Source organism: Chiloscyllium punctatum, unplaced genomic scaffold (assembly GCF_047496795.1).
Source record: "Chiloscyllium punctatum isolate Juve2018m unplaced genomic scaffold, sChiPun1.3 scaffold_499, whole genome shotgun sequence".
NCBI lineage: Eukaryota > Metazoa > Chordata > Chondrichthyes > Orectolobiformes > Hemiscylliidae > Chiloscyllium > Chiloscyllium punctatum.
In genome coordinates, this window is record NW_027310233.1 from 72,501 (window position 1) to 81,308 (window position 8,808).

Here is an 8,808-nt window from a genome sequence, read left to right on the forward strand (position 1 = left end):
TTAGAATTTTTTCGAGTCGGTATAAATGAGTAACCACTGACACTTAGAATTTTTTCGGGTTGGTACAAATCAGTAACCACTGACACTTAGAATTTTTTCGAGTCGGTATAAATCAGTAACCACTGACACTTAGAATTTTTTCGAGTCGGTATAAATCAGTAACCACTGACACTTAGAATTTTTTCGAGCCGGTATAAATCAGTAACCACTGACACTTAGAATTTTTTCGAGTTGGCACAAATCAGTAACCACTGACACTTAGAAATTTTTTCGGTAGGTACAAATCAGTAACCACTGACACTTAGAATTTTTTCGAGCCGGTATAAATCAGTAACCACTGACACTTAGAATTTTTTCGAGTTGGTACAAATCAGTAACCACTGACACTTAGAATTTTTTCGGGTTGGTACAAATCAGTAACCACTGGCACTTAGAATTTTTTCGAGCCGGTATAAATCAGTAACCACTGACACTTAGAATTTTTTCGAGTTGGTACAAATCAGTAACCACTGACACTTAGATTTTTTTCGAGTTGGTACAAATCAGTAACCACTGACACTTAGAAATTTTTTCGGTAGGTACAAATCAGTAACCACTGACACTTAGAATTTTTTCGGGTTGGTACAAATCAGTAACCACTGACACTTAGAATTTTTTCGAGCCGGTATAAATCAGTAACCACTGACACTTAGAAATTTTTCGAGTTGGTACAAATCAGTAACCACTGACACTTAGAATTTTTTCGGGTTGGTACAAATCAGTAACCACTGACACTTAGAAATTTTTTCGGTAGGTACAAATCAGTAACCACTGACACTTAGAATTTTTTCGAGTCGGTATAAATGAGTAACCACTGACACTTAGAAATTTTTTCGGTAGGTACAAATCAGTAACCACTGACACTTAGAATTTTTTCGAGTCGGTATAAATCAGTAACCACTGACACTTAGAATTTTTTCGAGTCGGTATAAATCAGTAACCACTGACACTTAGAATTTTTTCGAGCCGGTATAAATCAGTAACCACTGACACTTAGAATTTTTTCGAGTTGGTACAAATCAGTAACCACTGACACTTAGAAATTTTTTCGGTAGGTACAAATCAGTAACCACTGACACTTAGAATTTTTTCGAGCCGGTATAAATCAGTAACCACTGACACTTAGAATTTTTTCGAGTTGGTACAAATCAGTAACCACTGACACTTAGAATTTTTTCGGGTTGGTACAAATCAGTAACCACTGACACTTAGAATTTTTTCGAGCCGGTATAAATCAGTAACCACTGACACTTAGAATTTTTTCGAGTTGGTACAAATCAGTAACCACTGACACTTAGATTTTTTTCGAGTTGGTACAAATCAGTAACCACTGACACTTAGAAATTTTTTCGGTAGGTACAAATCAGTAACCACTGACACTTAGAATTTTTTCGGGTTGGTACAAATCAGTAACCACTGACACTTAGAATTTTTTCGAGCCGGTATAAATCAGTAACCACTGACACTTAGAAATTTTTCGAGTTGGTACAAATCAGTAACCACTGACACTTAGAATTTTTTCGGGTTGGTACAAATCAGTAACCACTGACACTTAGAAATTTTTTCGGTAGGTACAAATCAGTAACCACTGACACTTAGAATTTTTTCGAGTCGGTATAAATGAGTAACCACTGACACTTAGAAATTTTTTCGGTAGGTACAAATCAGTAACCACTGACACTTAGAATTTTTTCGAGTCGGTATAAATCAGTAACCACTGACACTTAGAATTTTTTCGAGTCGGTATAAATCAGTAACCACTGACACTTAGAATTTTTTCGAGCCGGTATAAATCAGTAACCACTGACACTTAGAATTTTTTCGAGTTGGTACAAATCAGTAACCACTGACACTTAGAAATTTTTTCGGTAGGTACAAATCAGTAACCACTGACACTTAGAATTTTTTCGAGCCGGTATAAATCAGTAACCACTGACACTTAGAATTTTTTCGAGTTGGTACAAATCAGTAACCACTGACACTTAGAATTTTTTCGGGTTGGTACAAATCAGTAACCACTGACACTTAGAATTTTTTCGAGCCGGTATAAATCAGTAACCACTGACACTTAGAATTTTTTCGAGTTGGTACAAATCAGTAACCACTGACACTTAGATTTTTTTCGAGTTGGTACAAATCAGTAACCACTGACACTTAGAAATTTTTTCGGTAGGTACAAATCAGTAACCACTGACACTTAGAATTTTTTCGGGTTGGTACAAATCAGTAACCACTGACACTTAGAATTTTTTCGAGCCGGTATAAATCAGTAACCACTGACACTTAGAAATTTTTCGAGTTGGTACAAATCAGTAACCACTGACACTTAGAATTTTTTCGGGTTGGTACAAATCAGTAACCACTGACACTTAGAATTTTTTCGAGTCGGTATAAATCAGTAACCGCTGACACTTAGAATTTTTTCGAGCCGGTATAAATCAGTAACCACTGACACTTAGAATTTTTTCGAGTCGGTATAAATCAGTAACCACTGACACTTAGAATTTTTTAGGGTCGGTACAAATCAGTAACCACTGACACTTAGAATTTTTTCGAGTCGGTATAAATCAGTAACCACTGACACTTAGAATTTTTTCGAGTTGGTACAAATCAGTAACCACTGACACTTAGAATTTTTTCGAGTCGGTATAAATCAGTAACCACTGACACTTAGAATTTTTTCGGCTCCGTAGAAATCAGTAACCAAGCGCATTTTTGAATTGGTTACTGATTTCTCCGTTCGAGTTGCGGCTGCGGTTGGCTTCAAATAGTGGTGGGGGCTTAATTATCGCCGAGGGGAGCATGTCCCGGTGGTGTGGCCGAGGATGGAGTGCCTTTTGAAGGGGGTGTTTCTGAATTTGGACCCTTTTTGAGTTGCATGGCCGGATGGGTGTGGTTTTGAAGGGTGTGCCTGTCTGGAGTGCCACCGGCGTTGGTGTAAGGCTGAGGGTGGGCGTTCGGTTCCTGGTTAGGGATAGGGAAAGGGTGAGACTTAGCTTTAGTGCTCGTGCCCCCGATTTTGGTAATGTTTGACGCCAATTTTCCAAGGAGGCGAATGCAAGGCTTCAGAGGGACTTTGAGTGTTCGGGGGCGGGGTAGCTCAGCCGGATTTGCCCCGGCGGTTCTGCGGACGGTGTTGACTTCGAGGGCGGACCGGCCCCCGTGTTCAGTCCGAATATCGTGCATTGTTAACGGCGGGAAGTGTTCCGAAAGGGGATGGGATTGAATGTGACTGCTCAAGCCGACTTTGAGACCTGTAACGCGGGGAGCTCAGCCGGGTTTGACCCGGCGGTTCTGCCGACGGTCTCTCCTTCGAGGGGGGAGCGTCCCCCGTGTTCAGGCCGAATTTTGTGCATTTCCATCGGCGGGAAGAGGTCCAAACGGGAATGGGATTGAACGTGACTGCTCAAGCCGACTTTGAGACCTGTAACGCGGGTAGCTCAGCCGGGTTTGACCCGGCGGTTCTGGCGACGGTCTCGCCTTCGAGGGGGGAGCGTCCCCCGTGTTCAGGCCGAATTTTGTGCATTTCCATCGGCGGGAAGAGGTCCAAACGGGAATGGGATTGAATGTGACTGCTCAAGCCGACTTTGAGACCTGTAACGCGGGTAGCTCAGCCGGGTTTGACCCGGCGGTTCTGGCGACGGTCTCGCCTTCGAGGGGGGAGCGTCCCCCGTGTTCAGGCCGAATTTTGTGCATTTCCATCGGCGGGAAGAGGTCCAAACGGGAATGGGATTGAATGTGACTGCTCAAGCCGACTTTGAGACCTGTAACGCGGGTAGCTCAGCCGGATTTGACCCGGCGGTTCTGCCGACGGTCTCGTCTTCGAGGGGGGAGCGCCCACCGTGTACAGGCCGATTTTCATGCATTTCCAACCGTGGGAAGGGGTCCGAAAGGGGATGGGGGTGAAAGTGACTGCTCAACCCGACTTTGAGGCTTCTAACCCGGGTAGCTCGGCCGGGTTTGATCCGGCGGTTCTGCCGACGGTCTCGTCATCGAGGGGGGAGACTCCCCCGTGTTCAGGCCGATTTTCATGCATTTCCAACGGTGGGAAGTGGTCCAAAGGTCGATGGGGGTGGACGTGACTGCTCATACCGACTTTGAGACTTGTAAGCCGGGTAGCTCAGCCGGGTTTGACCCGGTGGTTCTGCCGACGGTCTCGTCTTCGAGGGCGGACCCTCCCCCGTGTTCAGGCCGATTTTCATGCATTTCGAAGCGTGGGAAGTGGCCCAAAAGGGAATGGGGGTGGACGTGACTGCTCATACCGACTTTGAGACTTGTAAGCCGGGTAGCTCAGCCGGGTTTGATCCGGCGGTTCTGCCGACGGTCCCGTCTTCGAGGGGGGAGCGCCCACCGTGTACAGGCCGATTTTCATGCATTTCCAACCGTGGGAAGGGGTCCGAAAGGGGATGGGGGTGAAAGTGACTGCTCAACCCGACTTTGAGGCTTCTAACCCGGGTAGCTCAGCCGGGTTTGATCCGGCGGTTCTGCCGACGGTCTCGTCATCGAGGGGGGAGACTCCCCCGTGTTCAGGCCGATTTTCATGCATTTCCAACGGTGGGAAGTGGTCCAAAGGTCGATGGGAGTGAATGTGACTGCTCAACCCGACTTTGAGACTTGTAAGCCGGGTAGGTCGGCCGGGTTTGATCCGGCGGTTCTGCCGACGGTCTCGTCTTCGAGGGCGGACCCTCCCCCGTGTTCAGGCCGATTTTCATGCATTTCGAACCGTGGGAAGTGGTCCAAAAGGGAATGGGGGTGGACGTGACTGCTCATACCGACTTTGAGACTTGTAAGCCGGGTAGCTCGGCCGGGTTTGACCCGGCGGTTCTGCCGACGGTCTTGTCTTCGAGGCGGGTGCCTCCCCCGTGTACAGGCCGATTTTCGTGCATTTCCAACCGTGGGAAGTGGTCCAAAAGGGGATGGGAGTGAACGTGACTGCTCAACCCGACTCTGAGGCTTCTTACCCGGATAGCTCAGCCGGGTTTGATCCGGCGGGTCTGCCGACGGTCTTGTCTTCGAGGCGGGTGCCTCCCCCGTGTACAGGCCGATTTTCATGCATTTCCAACCGTGGGAAGTGGTCCAAAAGGGGATGGGAGTGGACGTGACTGCTCAACCCGACTTTGGCGCTTCCGAGCCGGGTAGCTCAGCCGGGTTTGACCCGGCGGTTCTGCCGTCGGTCTCGTCTTCGAGGGGGGAGCGTCCCCCGTGTTCAGGCCGAATATTGTGCATTTCGAACCGTGGGAAGTGGTCCAAAAGGGAATGGGAGTGAACGTGACTGCTCAAGCCGACTTTGGCGCTTCCGAGCCGGGTAGCTCAGCCGGGTTTGATCCGGCGGTTCTGGCGACGGTCTCGTCTTCGGGGCGGCTGCCTCCCCCGTGTCCAGGCCGATTTTCATGCATTTGCAACCGTGGGAAGTGGTCCAAAAGGTGATGGGAGTGAATGTGACTGCTCAACCCGACTTTGGCGCTTCCGAGCCGGGTAGCTCAGCCGGGTTTGATCCGGCGGTTCTGCCGACGGTCTCGTCTTCGGGGCGGGTGCCTCCCCCGTGTACAGGCCGATTTTCATGCATTTCTATCGGTGGGAAGTGGTCCAAAAGGGAATGGGAGTGAACGTGACTGCTCAACCCGACTTTGGCGCTTCCGAGCCGGGTAGCTCAGCCGGGTTTGACCCGGCGGTTCTGCCGACGGTCTCGCCTTCGCGAGGGGGGCCTCCCCCGTGTACAGGCCGATTTTCATGCATTTCCAACCGTGGGAAGTGGTCCAAAAGGGAATGGGGGTGGACGTGACTGCTCATACCGACTTTGAGACTTGTAAGCCGGGTAGCTCAGCCGGGTTTGATCCTGCGGTTCTGCCGACGGTCTCGTCTTCGAGGGGGGAGCGTCCCCCGTGTTCGGGCCGAATTTTGTGCATTTCGAACCGTGGGAAGTGGTCCAAAAGGGAATGGGGGTGAACGTGACTGCTCAACCCGACTTTGGCGCTTCCGAGCCGGGTAGCTCAGCCGGGTTTGACCCGGCGGTTCTGCCGAGGGTCTCGTCTTCGAGGGGGGAGCGTCCCCCGTGTTCAGGCCGAATTTTGTGCATTTCGAACCGTGGGAAGTGGTCCAAAGGTCGATGGGAGTGAATGTGACTGCTCATACCGACTTTGAGGTTTCTAACCCGGGTAGCTCGGCCGGGTTTGACCCGGCGGTTCTGCCGACGGTCTCGTCTTCGAGGGCGGACCCTCCCCCGTGTACAGGCCGATTTTCATGCATTTCGAACCGTGGGAAGTGGTCCAAAAGCGGATGGGAGTGAACGTGACTGCTCAACCCGACTTTGGCGCTTCCGAGCCGGGTAGCTCAGCCGGGTTTGATCCGGCGGTTCTGCCGACGGTCTCGTCTTCGAGGCGGGTGCCTCCCCCGTGTACAGGCCGATTTTCATGCATTTCGAACCGCCGGAAGTGGTCCAAAAGGGGATGGGAGTGAATGTGACTGCTCAAGCCGACTTTGGCGCTTCCGAGCCGGGTAGCTCAGCCGGGTTTGACCCGGCGGTTCTGCCGACGGTCTCGTCTTCGAGGGGGGAGCGTCCCCCGTGTTCAGGCCGAATTTTGTGCATTTCGAACCGTGGGAAGTGGTCCAAAAGGGAATGGGGGTGAACGTGACTGCTCAACCCGACTTTGGCGCTTCCGAGCCGGGTAGCTCAGCCGGGTTTGACCCGGCGGTTCTGCCGAGGGTCTCGTCTTCGAGGGGGGAGCGTCCCCCGTGTTCAGGCCGAATTTTGTGCATTTCGAACCGTGGGAAGTGGTCCAAAGGTCGATGGGAGTGAATGTGACTGCTCATACCGACTTTGAGGTTTCTAACCCGGGTAGCTCGGCCGGGTTTGACCCGGCGGTTCTGCCGACGGTCTCGTCTTCGAGGGCGGACCCTCCCCCGTGTACAGGCCGATTTTCATGCATTTCGAACCGTGGGAAGTGGTCCAAAAGCGGATGGGAGTGAACGTGACTGCTCAACCCGACTTTGGCGCTTCCGAGCCGGGTAGCTCAGCCGGGTTTGATCCGGCGGTTCTGCCGACGGTCTCGTCTTCGAGGCGGGTGCCTCCCCCGTGTACAGGCCGATTTTCATGCATTTCGAACCGCCGGAAGTGGTCCAAAAGGGGATGGGAGTGAATGTGACTGCTCAAGCCGACTTTGGCGCTTCCGAGCCGGGTAGCTCAGCCGGGTTTGACCCGGCGGTTCTGCCGACGGTCTCGTCTTCGAGGGGGGAGCGTCCCCCGTGTTCAGGCCGAATTTTGTGCATTTCGAACCGTGGGAAGTGGTCCAAAAGGGAATGGGGGTGAACGTGACTGCTCAACCCGACTTTGGCGCTTCCGAGCCGGGTAGCTCAGCCGGGTTTGACCCGGCGGTTCTGCCGAGGGTCTCGTCTTCGAGGGGGGAGCGTCCCCCGTGTTCAGGCCGAATTTTGTGCATTTCGAACCGTGGGAAGTGGTCCAAAGGTCGATGGGAGTGAATGTGACTGCTCATACCGACTTTGAGGCTTCTAACCCGGGTAGCTCGGCCGGGTTTGACCCGGCGGTTCTGCCGACGGTCTCGTCTTCGAGGGCGGACCCTCCCCCGTGTACAGGCCGATTTTCATGCATTTCGAACCGCCGGAAGTGGTCCAAAAGGGGATGGGAGTGAACGTGACTGCTCAAGCCGACTTTGAGGCTTCTAACCCGGGTAGCTCAGCCGGGTTTGACCCGGCGGTGCTGCCGACGGTCTCGCCTTCGAGAGGGGGCCCTCCCCCGTGTACAGGCCGATTTTCGTGCATTTCTATCGGTGGGAAGTGGTCCAAAGGTCGATGGGAGTGAATGTGACTGCTCAACCCGACTTTGAGGCTTCCGAGCCGGGTAGCTCAGCCGGGTTTGATCCGGCGGTTCTGCCGACGGTCTCGTCTTCGAGGCGGGTGCCTCCCCCGTGTACAGGCCGATTTTCATGCATTTCGAACCGCCGGAAGTGGTCCAAAAGGGGATGGGAGTGAATGTGACTGCTCAAGCCGACTTTGGCGCTTCCGAGCCGGGTAGCTCAGCCGGGTTTGACCCGGCGGTTCTGCCGACGGTCTCGTCTTCGAGGGGGGAGCGTCCCCCGTGTTCAGGCCGACTTTTGTGCATTTCGAACCGTGGGAAGTGGTCCAAAAGGGAATGGGGGTGAACGTGACTGCTCAACCCGACTTTGGCGCTTCCGAGCCGGGTAGCTCAGCCGGGTTTGACCCGGCGGTTCTGCCGAGGGTCTCGTCATCGAGGGCGGACCCTCCCCCGTGTTCAGGCCGATTTTCATGCATTTCGAAGCGTGGGAAGTGGCCCAAAAGGGAATGGGGGTGGACGTGACTGCTCATACCGACTTTGAGACTTGTAAGCCGGGTAGCTCAGCCGGGTTTGACCCGGCGGTTCTGCCGAGGGTCTCGTCTTCGAGGGGGGAGCGCCCACCGTGCCCAGGCCGAATTACGTGCATTTCTATCGGTGGGAAGTGGTCCAAAAGGGAATGGGAGTGAACGTGACTGCTCAACCCGACTTTGAGACTTGTAAGCCGGGTAGCTCAGCCGGGTTTGACCCGGCGGTTCTGCCGACGGTCTCGTCTTCGAGGGGGGAGCGTCCCCCGTGTTCAGGCCGACTTTTGTGCATTTCGAACCGTGGGAAGTGGTCCAAAAGGGAATGGGGGTGAACGTGACTGCTCAACCCGACTTTGGCGCTTCCGAGCCGGGTAGCTCAGCCGGGTTTGACCCGGCGGTTCTGCCGAGGGTCTCGTCATCGAGGGCGGACCCTCC